Genomic DNA, 17946 nt, shown 5'->3' with positions numbered 1-17946 from the left:
GGTGTAAGTTACGAAAACCTGACAGAACGTAATTTCAGGGGGGCAGGTAAGTTCACTTGCAGCTTCAGTGTGCGTTGTAAATGTGGTTACATATTGTGATAGAATGACGTTTTAAAACACAGACACACACACACGCGAGGGCGCGCATTCTCTAGCACTCTCTGAAGGAGAAGGGGGAAAGTGCTTTTATATGGGGCCAGTGGCGCAATGGATAACGCTTCTGACTATGGATCAGAAGATTGTAGGTTCGACTCCTATCTGGCTCGGAAGGGTTGCCGGTCCCTTTTTTCATGTAATTGCACTTGAGTTCTTAATTATCTCAGTCTTCTTGTAGGATTAACATTCCGGTGCGGGATGTATCCAACAATCGTTCTGTGGTAAGGAGGCTGTGATAGCAACTGTGGCTAGTAGAAAGTTTAATGATTGTCCTGGATTCTATGAGCCTGACCTTTGAATGTTTCCCAAGCCTAAGCTTTTTGAACAAGGGAGGAAAACTTCACAACATTTGTTTTCTGGAGTGAAAATAGTTTTACTTCAAGGGTCAAGATGCGGGTCGCAGGGGTCTAAAAAATTGGTTGTGCAGGATTTTTAGGAACAACTGTTCAAGACACCCACCTTTTAGAACTCTCTTGAAAATTATAGAAAGAAGCCCCATGTGAAAAGGCTCCTGGTGAAAGAGATAACATGCCTTCTTTTGGATCTGAAGACTGCAGGTTTGAACCCTATGTAGACCTTGCACTTTTTCATCTATTGTGATTTTTTTATCAGTAGGCTGCAGTTTAATGCTCATCAGTAATACTACTCTTGGGCACAGGCAGATGTCATTCGATTGATGGCAGCCTCAATAACAAAGCAGGGGACGGCGGGCACACAATTATATGCACAATGAGGCAATGTCTTTGATTTGGTGGAAGAGAATTAGAATGCCTAGGTAGGGGGCGAAAAGTTACACTGCCTATGATGGCAAACATTCTTAAAAAGAGCCTGCTTGCAGATGAAAGGAACATTTACCTCCAAAGATTCAATATAGTAAACAGCTCTCAAGGAAATACTACTGATTGGTGGAAGAGAAAGATTGTGGAGCAACTACTCCCCGAACCATAGGCATTTCTGAGAGAAATGGGGGGAATGATTTCAAATGTTGCCCAGACGTGGGTCTTGAAAAGTCCATCATAACCCCCCAGTAAAACTGAATTTTGAAACAGCCAAGCGTTCACCCTCAAGGGGTGCGCGGGTCTGGGATTTCAACAGGGGTCCTTGATCCTTCAAACAAGGTATAAAGGTTGTTAACACAGATGTGTGCCAGAGTGTGTAGTGTGTTTGAGTTAGCACTTGATAAATGGCCCTTTTAATTTTGTGAGAATCATAATGCACTGAGCCAGTTCCTTGTTATCCATGGGCCAACACCTGACACACCCAGATGGAACCCAAGGCGGGGAGAGAGGTGGATTAGAGCAGCTTCAAGAGCATTGTGCTGTTTCTGCCTTCTGCCCCTCTCATCCCCGATCGGCCACGATCGGCCAAAACCTCTCTAAAAGGTTGCAGGGTGAACATTTCTTGGACCTCAGAAACTGAGGGAGGCCGGCCCAATGGGTCCTCAATGGACCGATAGAACCCGGTGCATCACCTGGCCTGGTATTTCCAGCTTCACCAAGCAATCTGGTGGCAAGGCTGACTTTAGCAGTCCTGCTGAAAAGGGGGTCCCCATATGGCCCAGAGGCCCTCATTTGCATAGGCCCTGCCCTTCTCTCTGCTCTGCCCAGCTTCCCACAAAGCAATGCGTCACTGGCAACAGTATAGAGTTGGGGGACGGGGTAAAGGATAATGACAGGGAGGCTGGAAAATAGAAAGAAAGGTCACTGAAGTGCTGAAGTCTTCCTTGCTAAATGCAGCTGGGCACTGGCATTGGCCTGCAGGAGCGGTTAACACCTTAAGAATGTTGAGGGGCGGCCAATTCAAAAATACAAATGGGAAGGAAGGCACTGGAAGTTGCTTTATTATTACTAGAAGACTTGCAAACAAAGGACCTTTCTCTCTCGAAAGCTTTTAAAAATATGGAACGCTTCACGAATTTGCGTGTCATCCTTGCGCAGGGGCCATGCTAATCTTCTCTGTATCGTTCCAATTTTAGTATATGTGCCGCCGAAGCAAGCACACTTCATGGGTGAGCCTTCAATGTATATACACTCCCTGAATCTGCAGTCTTCAGACGTAGGGTGGCCTGAAACCGCTGATTGGATGGTCCAGTAAGCATTCAATTCTGAGACACATGGCAATAAGCATGAGGCCTAACAATCCACTTCTATTCCCTATATTTGTGGTCCAAATCTTCACACATTGTAAGCATCTTCATTACGCCAGGTTGCAAAGGCTCATGGTCCAGACTACAGGCAAAGAGCATTGTGACATCACACTTCCTGGGGAACGTTGATGGAAAAGGTGAGTCAGCTGCACAGTAGGCTAGGTGATGGCTTGTGGGAGTGGGATGGTGTTGTGGTGGGTTCCAGGGCAGAGAGAGCATATGAAAAGGTGTCTTAATTTTCACCTGTATTTGAATAATAAACGCTTTAGTGTTGTACTGGCCTGCTTACTAAGGAATCCTCAGGCTCAGCCCCTTACAGCTCTGGAAACGATGATGTTGAACCAGACTCTGTAAGAAACTAATGCTTATTCAAAATGTTTCTTTGCTGCTGGGTCTGCTTGGTCTGGCACTTGTGTCCTTTTCTCTCCTAGGGTCCTTGGTGTAAGTTACGAAAACCTGACAGAACGTAATTTCAGGGGGGCAGGTAAGTTCACTTGCAGCTTCAGTGTGCGTTGTAAATGTGGTTACATATTGTGATAGAATGACGTTTTAAAACACAGACACACACACACGCGAGGGCGCGCATTCTCTAGCACTCTCTGAAGGAGAAGGGGGAAAGTGCTTTTATATGGGGCCAGTGGCGCAATGGATAACGCTTCTGACTATGGATCAGAAGATTGTAGGTTCGACTCCTATCTGGCTCGGAAGGGTTGCCGGTCCCTTTTTTCATGTAATTGCACTTGAGTTCTTAATTATCTCAGTCTTCTTGTAGGATTAACATTCCGGTGCGGGATGTATCCAACAATCGTTCTGTGGTAAGGAGGCTGTGATAGCAACTGTGGCTAGTAGAAAGTTTAATGATTGTCCTGGATTCTATGAGCCTGACCTTTGAATGTTTCCCAAGCCTAAGCTTTTTGAACAAGGGAGGAAAACTTCACAACATTTGTTTTCTGGAGTGAAAATAGTTTTACTTCAAGGGTCAAGATGCGGGTCGCAGGGGTCTAAAAAATTGGTTGTGCAGGATTTTTAGGAACAACTGTTCAAGACACCCACCTTTTAGAACTCTCTTGAAAATTATAGAAAGAAGCCCCATGTGAAAAGGCTCCTGGTGAAAGAGATAACATGCCTTCTTTTGGATCTGAAGACTGCAGGTTTGAACCCTATGTAGACCTTGCACTTTTTCATCTATTGTGATTTTTTTATCAGTAGGCTGCAGTTTAATGCTCATCAGTAATACTACTCTTGGGCACAGGCAGATGTCATTCGATTGATGGCAGCCTCAATAACAAAGCAGGGGACGGCGGGCACACAATTATATGCACAATGAGGCAATGTCTTTGATTTGGTGGAAGAGAATTAGAATGCCTAGGTAGGGGGCGAAAAGTTACACTGCCTATGATGGCAAACATTCTTAAAAAGAGCCTGCTTGCAGATGAAAGGAACATTTACCTCCAAAGATTCAATATAGTAAACAGCTCTCAAGGAAATACTACTGATTGGTGGAAGAGAAAGATTGTGGAGCAACTACTCCCCGAACCATAGGCATTTCTGAGAGAAATGGGGGGAATGATTTCAAATGTTGCCCAGACGTGGGTCTTGAAAAGTCCATCATAACCCCCCAGTAAAACTGAATTTTGAAACAGCCAAGCGTTCACCCTCAAGGGGTGCGCGGGTCTGGGATTTCAACAGGGGTCCTTGATCCTTCAAACAAGGTATAAAGGTTGTTAACACAGATGTGTGCCAGAGTGTGTAGTGTGTTTGAGTTAGCACTTGATAAATGGCCCTTTTAATTTTGTGAGAATCATAATGCACTGAGCCAGTTCCTTGTTATCCATGGGCCAACACCTGACACACCCAGATGGAACCCAAGGCGGGGAGAGAGGTGGATTAGAGCAGCTTCAAGAGCATTGTGCTGTTTCTGCCTTCTGCCCCTCTCATCCCCGATCGGCCACGATCGGCCAAAACCTCTCTAAAAGGTTGCAGGGTGAACATTTCTTGGACCTCAGAAACTGAGGGAGGCCGGCCCAATGGGTCCTCAATGGACCGATAGAACCCGGTGCATCACCTGGCCTGGTATTTCCAGCTTCACCAAGCAATCTGGTGGCAAGGCTGACTTTAGCAGTCCTGCTGAAAAGGGGGTCCCCATATGGCCCAGAGGCCCTCATTTGCATAGGCCCTGCCCTTCTCTCTGCTCTGCCCAGCTTCCCACAAAGCAATGCGTCACTGGCAACAGTATAGAGTTGGGGGACGGGGTAAAGGATAATGACAGGGAGGCTGGAAAATAGAAAGAAAGGTCACTGAAGTGCTGAAGTCTTCCTTGCTAAATGCAGCTGGGCACTGGCATTGGCCTGCAGGAGCGGTTAACACCTTAAGAATGTTGAGGGGCGGCCAATTCAAAAATACAAATGGGAAGGAAGGCACTGGAAGTTGCTTTATTATTACTAGAAGACTTGCAAACAAAGGACCTTTCTCTCTCGAAAGCTTTTAAAAATATGGAACGCTTCACGAATTTGCGTGTCATCCTTGCGCAGGGGCCATGCTAATCTTCTCTGTATCGTTCCAATTTTAGTATATGTGCCGCCGAAGCAAGCACACTTCATGGGTGAGCCTTCAATGTATATACACTCCCTGAATCTGCAGTCTTCAGACGTAGGGTGGCCTGAAAGCGCTGATTGGATGGTCCAGTAAGCATTCAATTCTGAGACACATGGCAATAAGCATGAGGCCTAACAATCCACTTCTATTCCCTATATTTGTGGTCCAAATCTTCACACATTGTAAGCATCTTCATTACGCCAGGTTGCAAAGGCTCATGGTCCAGACTACAGGCAAAGAGCATTGTGACATCACACTTCCTGGGGAACGTTGATGGAAAAGGTGAGTCAGCTGCACAGTAGGCTAGGTGATGGCTTGTGGGAGTGGGATGGTGTTGTGGTGGGTTCCAGGGCAGAGAGAGCATATGAAAAGGTGTCTTAATTTTCACCTGTATTTGAATAATAAACGCTTTAGTGTTGTACTGGCCTGCTTACTAAGGAATCCTCAGGCTCAGCCCCTTACAGCTCTGGAAACGATGATGTTGAACCAGACTCTGTAAGAAACTAATGCTTATTCAAAATGTTTCTTTGCTGCTGGGTCTGCTTGGTCTGGCACTTGTGTCCTTTTCTCTCCTAGGGTCCTTGGTGTAAGTTACGAAAACCTGACAGAACGTAATTTCAGGGGGGCAGGTAAGTTCACTTGCAGCTTCAGTGTGCGTTGTAAATGTGGTTACATATTGTGATAGAATGACGTTTTAAAACACAGACACACACACACGCGAGGGCGCGCATTCTCTAGCACTCTCTGAAGGAGAAGGGGGAAAGTGCTTTTATATGGGGCCAGTGGCGCAATGGATAACGCTTCTGACTATGGATCAGAAGATTGTAGGTTCGACTCCTATCTGGCTCGGAAGGGTTGCCGGTCCCTTTTTTCATGTAATTGCACTTGAGTTCTTAATTATCTCAGTCTTCTTGTAGGATTAACATTCCGGTGCGGGATGTATCCAACAATCGTTCTGTGGTAAGGAGGCTGTGATAGCAACTGTGGCTAGTAGAAAGTTTAATGATTGTCCTGGATTCTATGAGCCTGACCTTTGAATGTTTCCCAAGCCTAAGCTTTTTGAACAAGGGAGGAAAACTTCACAACATTTGTTTTCTGGAGTGAAAATAGTTTTACTTCAAGGGTCAAGATGCGGGTCGCAGGGGTCTAAAAAATTGGTTGTGCAGGATTTTTAGGAACAACTGTTCAAGACACCCACCTTTTAGAACTCTCTTGAAAATTATAGAAAGAAGCCCCATGTGAAAAGGCTCCTGGTGAAAGAGATAACATGCCTTCTTTTGGATCTGAAGACTGCAGGTTTGAACCCTATGTAGACCTTGCACTTTTTCATCTATTGTGATTTTTTTATCAGTAGGCTGCAGTTTAATGCTCATCAGTAATACTACTCTTGGGCACAGGCAGATGTCATTCGATTGATGGCAGCCTCAATAACAAAGCAGGGGACGGCGGGCACACAATTATATGCACAATGAGGCAATGTCTTTGATTTGGTGGAAGAGAATTAGAATGCCTAGGTAGGGGGCGAAAAGTTACACTGCCTATGATGGCAAACATTCTTAAAAAGAGCCTGCTTGCAGATGAAAGGAACATTTACCTCCAAAGATTCAATATAGTAAACAGCTCTCAAGGAAATACTACTGATTGGTGGAAGAGAAAGATTGTGGAGCAACTACTCCCCGAACCATAGGCATTTCTGAGAGAAATGGGGGGAATGATTTCAAATGTTGCCCAGACGTGGGTCTTGAAAAGTCCATCATAACCCCCCAGTAAAACTGAATTTTGAAACAGCCAAGCGTTCACCCTCAAGGGGTGCGCGGGTCTGGGATTTCAACAGGGGTCCTTGATCCTTCAAACAAGGTATAAAGGTTGTTAACACAGATGTGTGCCAGAGTGTGTAGTGTGTTTGAGTTAGCACTTGATAAATGGCCCTTTTAATTTTGTGAGAATCATAATGCACTGAGCCAGTTCCTTGTTATCCATGGGCCAACACCTGACACACCCAGATGGAACCCAAGGCGGGGAGAGAGGTGGATTAGAGCAGCTTCAAGAGCATTGTGCTGTTTCTGCCTTCTGCCCCTCTCATCCCCGATCGGCCATGATCGGCCAAAACCTCTCTAAAAGGTTGCAGGGTGAACATTTCTTGGACCTCAGAAACTGAGGGAGGCCGGCCCAATGGGTCCTCAATGGACCGATAGAACCCGGTGCATCACCTGGCCTGGTATTTCCAGCTTCACCAAGCAATCTGGTGGCAAGGCTGACTTTAGCAGTCCTGCTGAAAAGGGGGTCCCCATATGGCCCAGAGGCCCTCATTTGCATAGGCCCTGCCCTTCTCTCTGCTCTGCCCAGCTTCCCACAAAGCAATGCGTCACTGGCAACAGTATAGAGTTGGGGGACGGGGTAAAGGATAATGACAGGGAGGCTGGAAAATAGAAAGAAAGGTCACTGAAGTGCTGAAGTCTTCCTTGCTAAATGCAGCTGGGCACTGGCATTGGCCTGCAGGAGCGGTTAACACCTTAAGAATGTTGAGGGGCGGCCAATTCAAAAATACAAATGGGAAGGAAGGCACTGGAAGTTGCTTTATTATTACTAGAAGACTTGCAAACAAAGGACCTTTCTCTCTCGAAAGCTTTTAAAAATATGGAACGCTTCACGAATTTGCGTGTCATCCTTGCGCAGGGGCCATGCTAATCTTCTCTGTATCGTTCCAATTTTAGTATATGTGCCGCCGAAGCAAGCACACTTCATGGGTGAGCCTTCAATGTATATACACTCCCTGAATCTGCAGTCTTCAGACGTAGGGTGGCCTGAAAGCGCTGATTGGATGGTCCAGTAAGCATTCAATTCTGAGACACATGGCAATAAGCATGAGGCCTAACAATCCACTTCTATTCCCTATATTTGTGGTCCAAATCTTCACACATTGTAAGCATCTTCATTACGCCAGGTTGCAAAGGCTCATGGTCCAGACTACAGGCAAAGAGCATTGTGACATCACACTTCCTGGGGAACGTTGATGGAAAAGGTGAGTCAGCTGCACAGTAGGCTAGGTGATGGCTTGTGGGAGTGGGATGGTGTTGTGGTGGGTTCCAGGGCAGAGAGAGCATATGAAAAGGTGTCTTAATTTTCACCTGTATTTGAATAATAAACGCTTTAGTGTTGTACTGGCCTGCTTACTAAGGAATCCTCAGGCTCAGCCCCTTACAGCTCTGGAAACGATGATGTTGAACCAGACTCTGTAAGAAACTAATGCTTATTCAAAATGTTTCTTTGCTGCTGGGTCTGCTTGGTCTGGCACTTGTGTCCTTTTCTCTCCTAGGGTCCTTGGTGTAAGTTACGAAAACCTGACAGAACGTAATTTCAGGGGGGCAGGTAAGTTCACTTGCAGCTTCAGTGTGCGTTGTAAATGTGGTTACATATTGTGATAGAATGACGTTTTAAAACACAGACACACACACACGCGAGGGCGCGCATTCTCTAGCACTCTCTGAAGGAGAAGGGGGAAAGTGCTTTTATATGGGGCCAGTGGCGCAATGGATAACGCTTCTGACTATGGATCAGAAGATTGTAGGTTCGACTCCTATCTGGCTCGGAAGGGTTGCCGGTCCCTTTTTTCATGTAATTGCACTTGAGTTCTTAATTATCTCAGTCTTCTTGTAGGATTAACATTCCGGTGCGGGATGTATCCAACAATCGTTCTGTGGTAAGGAGGCTGTGATAGCAACTGTGGCTAGTAGAAAGTTTAATGATTGTCCTGGATTCTATGAGCCTGACCTTTGAATGTTTCCCAAGCCTAAGCTTTTTGAACAAGGGAGGAAAACTTCACAACATTTGTTTTCTGGAGTGAAAATAGTTTTACTTCAAGGGTCAAGATGCGGGTCGCAGGGGTCTAAAAAATTGGTTGTGCAGGATTTTTAGGAACAACTGTTCAAGACACCCACCTTTTAGAACTCTCTTGAAAATTATAGAAAGAAGCCCCATGTGAAAAGGCTCCTGGTGAAAGAGATAACATGCCTTCTTTTGGATCTGAAGACTGCAGGTTTGAACCCTATGTAGACCTTGCACTTTTTCATCTATTGTGATTTTTTTATCAGTAGGCTGCAGTTTAATGCTCATCAGTAATACTACTCTTGGGCACAGGCAGATGTCATTCGATTGATGGCAGCCTCAATAACAAAGCAGGGGACGGCGGGCACACAATTATATGCACAATGAGGCAATGTCTTTGATTTGGTGGAAGAGAATTAGAATGCCTAGGTAGGGGGCGAAAAGTTACACTGCCTATGATGGCAAACATTCTTAAAAAGAGCCTGCTTGCAGATGAAAGGAACATTTACCTCCAAAGATTCAATATAGTAAACAGCTCTCAAGGAAATACTACTGATTGGTGGAAGAGAAAGATTGTGGAGCAACTACTCCCCGAACCATAGGCATTTCTGAGAGAAATGGGGGGAATGATTTCAAATGTTGCCCAGACGTGGGTCTTGAAAAGTCCATCATAACCCCCCAGTAAAACTGAATTTTGAAACAGCCAAGCGTTCACCCTCAAGGGGTGCGCGGGTCTGGGATTTCAACAGGGGTCCTTGATCCTTCAAACAAGGTATAAAGGTTGTTAACACAGATGTGTGCCAGAGTGTGTAGTGTGTTTGAGTTAGCACTTGATAAATGGCCCTTTTAATTTTGTGAGAATCATAATGCACTGAGCCAGTTCCTTGTTATCCATGGGCCAACACCTGACACACCCAGATGGAACCCAAGGCGGGGAGAGAGGTGGATTAGAGCAGCTTCAAGAGCATTGTGCTGTTTCTGCCTTCTGCCCCTCTCATCCCCGATCGGCCATGATCGGCCAAAACCTCTCTAAAAGGTTGCAGGGTGAACATTTCTTGGACCTCAGAAACTGAGGGAGGCCGGCCCAATGGGTCCTCAATGGACCGATAGAACCCGGTGCATCACCTGGCCTGGTATTTCCAGCTTCACCAAGCAATCTGGTGGCAAGGCTGACTTTAGCAGTCCTGCTGAAAAGGGGGTCCCCATATGGCCCAGAGGCCCTCATTTGCATAGGCCCTGCCCTTCTCTCTGCTCTGCCCAGCTTCCCACAAAGCAATGCGTCACTGGCAACAGTATAGAGTTGGGGGACGGGGTAAAGGATAATGACAGGGAGGCTGGAAAATAGAAAGAAAGGTCACTGAAGTGCTGAAGTCTTCCTTGCTAAATGCAGCTGGGCACTGGCATTGGCCTGCAGGAGCGGTTAACACCTTAAGAATGTTGAGGGGCGGCCAATTCAAAAATACAAATGGGAAGGAAGGCACTGGAAGTTGCTTTATTATTACTAGAAGACTTGCAAACAAAGGACCTTTCTCTCTCGAAAGCTTTTAAAAATATGGAACGCTTCACGAATTTGCGTGTCATCCTTGCGCAGGGGCCATGCTAATCTTCTCTGTATCGTTCCAATTTTAGTATATGTGCCGCCGAAGCAAGCACACTTCATGGGTGAGCCTTCAATGTATATACACTCCCTGAATCTGCAGTCTTCAGACGTAGGGTGGCCTGAAAGCGCTGATTGGATGGTCCAGTAAGCATTCAATTCTGAGACACATGGCAATAAGCATGAGGCCTAACAATCCACTTCTATTCCCTATATTTGTGGTCCAAATCTTCACACATTGTAAGCATCTTCATTACGCCAGGTTGCAAAGGCTCATGGTCCAGACTACAGGCAAAGAGCATTGTGACATCACACTTCCTGGGGAACGTTGATGGAAAAGGTGAGTCAGCTGCACAGTAGGCTAGGTGATGGCTTGTGGGAGTGGGATGGTGTTGTGGTGGGTTCCAGGGCAGAGAGAGCATATGAAAAGGTGTCTTAATTTTCACCTGTATTTGAATAATAAACGCTTTAGTGTTGTACTGGCCTGCTTACTAAGGAATCCTCAGGCTCAGCCCCTTACAGCTCTGGAAACGATGATGTTGAACCAGACTCTGTAAGAAACTAATGCTTATTCAAAATGTTTCTTTGCTGCTGGGTCTGCTTGGTCTGGCACTTGTGTCCTTTTCTCTCCTAGGGTCCTTGGTGTAAGTTACGAAAACCTGACAGAACGTAATTTCAGGGGGGCAGGTAAGTTCACTTGCAGCTTCAGTGTGCGTTGTAAATGTGGTTACATATTGTGATAGAATGACGTTTTAAAACACAGACACACACACACGCGAGGGCGCGCATTCTCTAGCACTCTCTGAAGGAGAAGGGGGAAAGTGCTTTTATATGGGGCCAGTGGCGCAATGGATAACGCTTCTGACTATGGATCAGAAGATTGTAGGTTCGACTCCTATCTGGCTCGGAAGGGTTGCCGGTCCCTTTTTTCATGTAATTGCACTTGAGTTCTTAATTATCTCAGTCTTCTTGTAGGATTAACATTCCGGTGCGGGATGTATCCAACAATCGTTCTGTGGTAAGGAGGCTGTGATAGCAACTGTGGCTAGTAGAAAGTTTAATGATTGTCCTGGATTCTATGAGCCTGACCTTTGAATGTTTCCCAAGCCTAAGCTTTTTGAACAAGGGAGGAAAACTTCACAACATTTGTTTTCTGGAGTGAAAATAGTTTTACTTCAAGGGTCAAGATGCGGGTCGCAGGGGTCTAAAAAATTGGTTGTGCAGGATTTTTAGGAACAACTGTTCAAGACACCCACCTTTTAGAACTCTCTTGAAAATTATAGAAAGAAGCCCCATGTGAAAAGGCTCCTGGTGAAAGAGATAACATGCCTTCTTTTGGATCTGAAGACTGCAGGTTTGAACCCTATGTAGACCTTGCACTTTTTCATCTATTGTGATTTTTTTATCAGTAGGCTGCAGTTTAATGCTCATCAGTAATACTACTCTTGGGCACAGGCAGATGTCATTCGATTGATGGCAGCCTCAATAACAAAGCAGGGGACGGCGGGCACACAATTATATGCACAATGAGGCAATGTCTTTGATTTGGTGGAAGAGAATTAGAATGCCTAGGTAGGGGGCGAAAAGTTACACTGCCTATGATGGCAAACATTCTTAAAAAGAGCCTGCTTGCAGATGAAAGGAACATTTACCTCCAAAGATTCAATATAGTAAACAGCTCTCAAGGAAATACTACTGATTGGTGGAAGAGAAAGATTGTGGAGCAACTACTCCCCGAACCATAGGCATTTCTGAGAGAAATGGGGGGAATGATTTCAAATGTTGCCCAGACGTGGGTCTTGAAAAGTCCATCATAACCCCCCAGTAAAACTGAATTTTGAAACAGCCAAGCGTTCACCCTCAAGGGGTGCGCGGGTCTGGGATTTCAACAGGGGTCCTTGATCCTTCAAACAAGGTATAAAGGTTGTTAACACAGATGTGTGCCAGAGTGTGTAGTGTGTTTGAGTTAGCACTTGATAGATGGCCCTTTTAATTTTGTGAGAATCATAATGCACTGAGCCAGTTCCTTGTTATCCATGGGCCAACACCTGACACACCCAGATGGAACCCAAGGCGGGGAGAGAGGTGGATTAGGGCAGCTTCAAGAGCATTGTGCTGTTTCTGCCTTCTGCCCCTCTCATCCCCGATCGGCCACGATCGGCCAAAACCTCTCTAAAAGGGTGCAGGGTGAACATTTCTTGGACCTCAGAAACTGAGGGAGGCTGGCCCAATGGGTCCTCAATGGACCGATAAAACCCAGTGCCTCACCTGGCCTGGTATTTCCAGCTTCACCAAGCAATCTGGTGGCAAGGCTTACTTTAGCAGTCCTGCTGAAAAGGGGGTCCCCATATGGCCCAGAGGCCCTCATTTGCATAGGCCCTGCCCTTCTCTCTGCTCTGCCCAGCTTCCCACAAAGCAATGCGTCACTGGCAACAGTATAGAGTTGGGGGACGGGGTAAAGGATAATGACAGGGAGGCTGGAAAATAGAAAGAAAGGTCACTGAAGTGCTGAAGTCTTCCTTGCTAAATGCAGCTGGGCACTGGCATTGGCCTGCAGGAGCGGTTAACACCTTAAGAATGTTGAGGGGCGGCCAATTCAAAAATACAAATGGGAAGGAAGGCACTGGAAGTTGCTTTATTATTACTAGAAGACTTGCAAACAAAGGACCTTTCTCTCTCGAAAGCTTTTAAAAATATGGAACGCTTCACGAATTTGCGTGTCATCCTTGCGCAGGGGCCATGCTAATCTTCTCTGTATCGTTCCAATTTTAGTATATGTGCCGCCGAAGCAAGCACACTTCATGGGTGAGCCTTCAATGTATATACACTCCCTGAATCTGCAGTCTTCAGACGTAGGGTGGCCTGAAAGCGCTGATTGGATGGTCCAGTAAGCATTCAATTCTGAGACACATGGCAATAAGCATGAGGCCTAACAATCCACTTCTATTCCCTATATTTGTGGTCCAAATCTTCACACATTGTAAGCATCTTCATTACGCCAGGTTGCAAAGGCTCATGGTCCAGACTACAGGCAAAGAGCATTGTGACATCACACTTCCTGGGGAACGTTGATGGAAAAGGTGAGTCAGCTGCACAGTAGGCTAGGTGATGGCTTGTGGGAGTGGGATGGTGTTGTGGTGGGTTCCAGGGCAGAGAGAGCATATGAAAAGGTGTCTTAATTTTCACCTGTATTTGAATAATAAACGCTTTAGTGTTGTACTGGCCTGCTTACTAAGGAATCCTCAGGCTCAGCCCCTTACAGCTCTGGAAACGATGATGTTGAACCAGACTCTGTAAGAAACTAATGCTTATTCAAAATGTTTCTTTGCTGCTGGGTCTGCTTGGTCTGGCACTTGTGTCCTTTTCTCTCCTAGGGTCCTTGGTGTAAGTTACGAAAACCTGACAGAACGTAATTTCAGGGGGGCAGGTAAGTTCACTTGCAGCTTCAGTGTGCGTTGTAAATGTGGTTACATATTGTGATAGAATGACGTTTTAAAACACAGACACACACACACGCGAGGGCGCGCATTCTCTAGCACTCTCTGAAGGAGAAGGGGGAAAGTGCTTTTATATGGGGCCAGTGGCGCAATGGATAACGCTTCTGACTATGGATCAGAAGATTGTAGGTTCGACTCCTATCTGGCTCGGAAGGGTTGCCGGTCCCTTTTTTCATGTAATTGCACTTGAGTTCTTAATTATCTCAGTCTTCTTGTAGGATTAACATTCCGGTGCGGGATGTATCCAACAATCGTTCTGTGGTAAGGAGGCTGTGAAAGCAACTGTGGCTAGTAGAAAGTTTAATGATTGTCCTGGATTCTATGAGCCTGACCTTTGAATGTTTCCCAAGCCTAAGCTTTTTGAACAAGGGAGGAAAACTTCACAACATTTGTTTTCTGGAGTGAAAATAGTTTTACTTCAAGGGTCAAGATGCGGGTCGCAGGGGTCTAAAAAATTGGTTGTGCAGGATTTTTAGGAACAACTGTTCAAGACACCCACCTTTTAGAACTCTCTTGAAAATTATAGAAAGAAGCCCCATGTGAAAAGGCTCCTGGTGAAAGAGATAACATGCCTTCTTTTGGATCTGAAGACTGCAGGTTTGAACCCTATGTAGACCTTGCACTTTTTCATCTATTGTGATTTTTTTATCAGTAGGCTGCAGTTTAATGCTCATCAGTAATACTACTCTTGGGCACAGGCAGATGTCATTCGATTGATGGCAGCCTCAATAACAAAGCAGGGGACGGCGGGCACACAATTATATGCACAATGAGGCAATGTCTTTGATTTGGTGGAAGAGAATTAGAATGCCTAGGTAGGGGGCGAAAAGTTACACTGCCTATGATGGCAAACATTCTTAAAAAGAGCCTGCTTGCAGATGAAAGGAACATTTACCTCCAAAGATTCAATATAGTAAACAGCTCTCAAGGAAATACTACTGATTGGTGGAAGAGAAAGATTGTGGAGCAACTACTCCCCGAACCATAGGCATTTCTGAGAGAAATGGGGGGAATGATTTCAAATGTTGCCCAGACGTGGGTCTTGAAAAGTCCATCATAACCCCCCAGTAAAACTGAATTTTGAAACAGCCAAGCGTTCACCCTCAAGGGGTGCGCGGGTCTGGGATTTCAACAGGGGTCCTTGATCCTTCAAACAAGGTATAAAGGTTGTTAACACAGATGTGTGCCAGAGTGTGTAGTGTGTTTGAGTTAGCACTTGATAAATGGCCCTTTTAATTTTGTGAGAATCATAATGCACTGAGCCAGTTCCTTGTTATCCATGGGCCAACACCTGACACACCCAGATGGAACCCAAGGCGGGGAGAGAGGTGGATTAGAGCAGCTTCAAGAGCATTGTGCTGTTTCTGCCTTCTGCCCCTCTCATCCCCGATCGGCCATGATCGGCCAAAACCTCTCTAAAAGGTTGCAGGGTGAACATTTCTTGGACCTCAGAAACTGAGGGAGGCCGGCCCAATGGGTCCTCAATGGACCGATAGAACCCGGTGCATCACCTGGCCTGGTATTTCCAGCTTCACCAAGCAATCTGGTGGCAAGGCTGACTTTAGCAGTCCTGCTGAAAAGGGGGTCCCCATATGGCCCAGAGGCCCTCATTTGCATAGGCCCTGCCCTTCTCTCTGCTCTGCCCAGCTTCCCACAAAGCAATGCGTCACTGGCAACAGTATAGAGTTGGGGGACGGGGTAAAGGATAATGACAGGGAGGCTGGAAAATAGAAAGAAAGGTCACTGAAGTGCTGAAGTCTTCCTTGCTAAATGCAGCTGGGCACTGGCATTGGCCTGCAGGAGCGGTTAACACCTTAAGAATGTTGAGGGGCGGCCAATTCAAAAATACAAATGGGAAGGAAGGCACTGGAAGTTGCTTTATTATTACTAGAAGACTTGCAAACAAAGGACCTTTCTCTCTCGAAAGCTTTTAAAAATATGGAACGCTTCACGAATTTGCGTGTCATCCTTGCGCAGGGGCCATGCTAATCTTCTCTGTATCGTTCCAATTTTAGTATATGTGCCGCCGAAGCAAGCACACTTCATGGGTGAGCCTTCAATGTATATACACTCCCTGAATCTGCAGTCTTCAGACGTAGGGTGGCCTGAAAGCGCTGATTGGATGGTCCAGTAAGCATTCAATTCTGAGACACATGGCAATAAGCATGAGGCCTAACAATCCACTTCTATTCCCTATATTTGTGGTCCAAATCTTCACACATTGTAAGCATCTTCATTACGCCAGGTTGCAAAGGCTCATGGTCCAGACTACAGGCAAAGAGCATTGTGACATCACACTTCCTGGGGAACGTTGATGGAAAAGGTGAGTCAGCTGCACAGTAGGCTAGGTGATGGCTTGTGGGAGTGGGATGGTGTTGTGGTGGGTTCCAGGGCAGAGAGAGCATATGAAAAGGTGTCTTAATTTTCACCTGTATTTGAATAATAAACGCTTTAGTGTTGTACTGGCCTGCTTACTAAGGAATCCTCAGGCTCAGCCCCTTACAGCTCTGGAAACGATGATGTTGAACCAGACTCTGTAAGAAACTAATGCTTATTCAAAATGTTTCTTTGCTGCTGGGTCTGCTTGGTCTGGCACTTGTGTCCTTTTCTCTCCTAGGGTCCTTGGTGTAAGTTACGAAAACCTGACAGAACGTAATTTCAGGGGGGCAGGTAAGTTCACTTGCAGCTTCAGTGTGCGTTGTAAATGTGGTTACATATTGTGATAGAATGACGTTTTAAAACACAGACACACACACACGCGAGGGCGCGCATTCTCTAGCACTCTCTGAAGGAGAAGGGGGAAAGTGCTTTTATATGGGGCCAGTGGCGCAATGGATAACACTTCTGACTATGGATCAGAAGATTGTAGGTTCGACTCCTATCTGGCTCGGAAGGGTTGCCGGTCCCTTTTTTCATGTAATTGCACTTGAGTTCTTAATTATCTCAGTCTTCTTGTAGGATTAACATTCCGGTGCGGGATGTATCCAACAATCGTTCTGTGGTAAGGAGGCTGTGATAGCAACTGTGGCTAGTAGAAAGTTTAATGATTGTCCTGGATTCTATGAGCCTGACCTTTGAATGTTTCCCAAGCCTAAGCTTTTTGAACAAGGGAGGAAAACTTCACAACATTTGTTTTCTGGAGTGAAAATAGTTTTACTTCAAGGGTCAAGATGCGGGTCGCAGGGGTCTAAAAAATTGGTTGTGCAGGATTTTTAGGAACAACTGTTCAAGACACCCACCTTTTAGAACTCTCTTGAAAATTATAGAAAGAAGCCCCATGTGAAAAGGCTCCTGGTGAAAGAGATAACATGCCTTCTTTTGGATCTGAAGACTGCAGGTTTGAACCCTATGTAGACCTTGCACTTTTTCATCTATTGTGATTTTTTTATCAGTAGGCTGCAGTTTAATGCTCATCAGTAATACTACTCTTGGGCACAGGCAGATGTCATTCGATTGATGGCAGCCTCAATAACAAAGCAGGGGACGGCGGGCACACAATTATATGCACAATGAGGCAATGTCTTTGATTTGGTGGAAGAGAATTAGAATGCCTAGGTAGGGGGCGAAAAGTTACACTGCCTATGATGGCAAACATTCTTAAAAAGAGCCTGCTTGCAGATGAAAGGAACATTTACCTCCAAATATTCAATATAGTAAACAGCTCTCAAGGAAATACTACTGATTGGTGGAAGAGAAAGATTGTGGAGCAACTACTCCCCGAACCATAGGCATTTCTGAGAGAAATGGGGGGAATGATTTCAAATGTTGCCCAGACGTGGGTCTTGAAAAGTCCATCATAACCCCCCAGTAAAACTGAATTTTGAAACAGCCAAGCGTTCACCCTCAAGGGGTGCGCGGGTCTGGGATTTCAACAGGGGTCCTTGATCCTTCAAACAAGGTATAAAGGTTGTTAACACAGATGTGTGCCAGAGTGTGTAGTGTGTTTGAGTTAGCACTTGATAGATGGCCCTTTTAATTTTGTGAGAATCATAATGCACTGAGCCAGTTCCTTGTTATCCATGGGCCAACACCTGACACACCCAGATGGAACCCAAGGCGGGGAGAGAGGTGGATTAGAGCAGCTTCAAGAGCATTGTGCTGTTTCTGCCTTCTGCCCCTCTCATCCCCGA

General features: G+C 45.7%; 12 non-coding genes across 12 annotated transcripts; 6 read left to right on the top strand and 6 right to left on the bottom strand.

Annotated features, from left to right (window-relative positions):
* The first annotated feature begins 193 nt into the window (after positions 1 to 193).
* Positions 194 to 266, top strand: TRNAH-AUG (transfer RNA histidin (anticodon AUG)). Its single transcript has one exon. It is a non-coding gene; the product is annotated as a tRNA-His (tRNA).
* Positions 267 to 2048: 1782 nt separating this feature from the next.
* LOC138297793 (U6 spliceosomal RNA) lies at positions 2049 to 2155 on the bottom strand. Its single transcript, XR_011204332.1, has one exon. It is a non-coding gene; the product is annotated as a U6 spliceosomal RNA (small nuclear RNA).
* A 778-nt stretch (positions 2156 to 2933) lies between these two features.
* On the top strand, positions 2934 to 3006 carry TRNAH-AUG (transfer RNA histidin (anticodon AUG)). The gene has a single exon. It is a non-coding gene; the product is annotated as a tRNA-His (tRNA).
* A 1782-nt stretch (positions 3007 to 4788) lies between these two features.
* LOC138297791 (U6 spliceosomal RNA) lies at positions 4789 to 4895 on the bottom strand. Its single transcript, XR_011204330.1, has one exon. It is a non-coding gene; the product is annotated as a U6 spliceosomal RNA (small nuclear RNA).
* A 778-nt stretch (positions 4896 to 5673) lies between these two features.
* TRNAH-AUG (transfer RNA histidin (anticodon AUG)) lies at positions 5674 to 5746 on the top strand. Its single transcript has one exon. It is a non-coding gene; the product is annotated as a tRNA-His (tRNA).
* Positions 5747 to 7528: 1782 nt separating this feature from the next.
* On the bottom strand, positions 7529 to 7635 carry LOC138297790 (U6 spliceosomal RNA). The gene has a single exon (XR_011204329.1). It is a non-coding gene; the product is annotated as a U6 spliceosomal RNA (small nuclear RNA).
* A 778-nt stretch (positions 7636 to 8413) lies between these two features.
* On the top strand, positions 8414 to 8486 carry TRNAH-AUG (transfer RNA histidin (anticodon AUG)). The gene has a single exon. It is a non-coding gene; the product is annotated as a tRNA-His (tRNA).
* A 1782-nt stretch (positions 8487 to 10268) lies between these two features.
* On the bottom strand, positions 10269 to 10375 carry LOC138297789 (U6 spliceosomal RNA). Its single transcript, XR_011204328.1, has one exon. It is a non-coding gene; the product is annotated as a U6 spliceosomal RNA (small nuclear RNA).
* A 778-nt stretch (positions 10376 to 11153) lies between these two features.
* On the top strand, positions 11154 to 11226 carry TRNAH-AUG (transfer RNA histidin (anticodon AUG)). Its single transcript has one exon. It is a non-coding gene; the product is annotated as a tRNA-His (tRNA).
* A 1782-nt stretch (positions 11227 to 13008) lies between these two features.
* On the bottom strand, positions 13009 to 13115 carry LOC138297787 (U6 spliceosomal RNA). Its single transcript, XR_011204327.1, has one exon. It is a non-coding gene; the product is annotated as a U6 spliceosomal RNA (small nuclear RNA).
* A 778-nt stretch (positions 13116 to 13893) lies between these two features.
* TRNAH-AUG (transfer RNA histidin (anticodon AUG)) lies at positions 13894 to 13966 on the top strand. The gene has a single exon. It is a non-coding gene; the product is annotated as a tRNA-His (tRNA).
* A 1782-nt stretch (positions 13967 to 15748) lies between these two features.
* Positions 15749 to 15855, bottom strand: LOC138297786 (U6 spliceosomal RNA). Its single transcript, XR_011204326.1, has one exon. It is a non-coding gene; the product is annotated as a U6 spliceosomal RNA (small nuclear RNA).
* Between the last annotated feature and the right edge of the window lie 2091 nt (positions 15856 to 17946).

Source organism: Pleurodeles waltl, chromosome 5 (assembly GCF_031143425.1).
Source record: "Pleurodeles waltl isolate 20211129_DDA chromosome 5, aPleWal1.hap1.20221129, whole genome shotgun sequence".
Taxonomy (NCBI): Eukaryota; Metazoa; Chordata; class Amphibia; order Caudata; family Salamandridae; genus Pleurodeles; species Pleurodeles waltl.
Note: the sequence above shows the minus strand (reverse complement) of the source record. Positions and strands in the feature narration are given on the sequence as shown.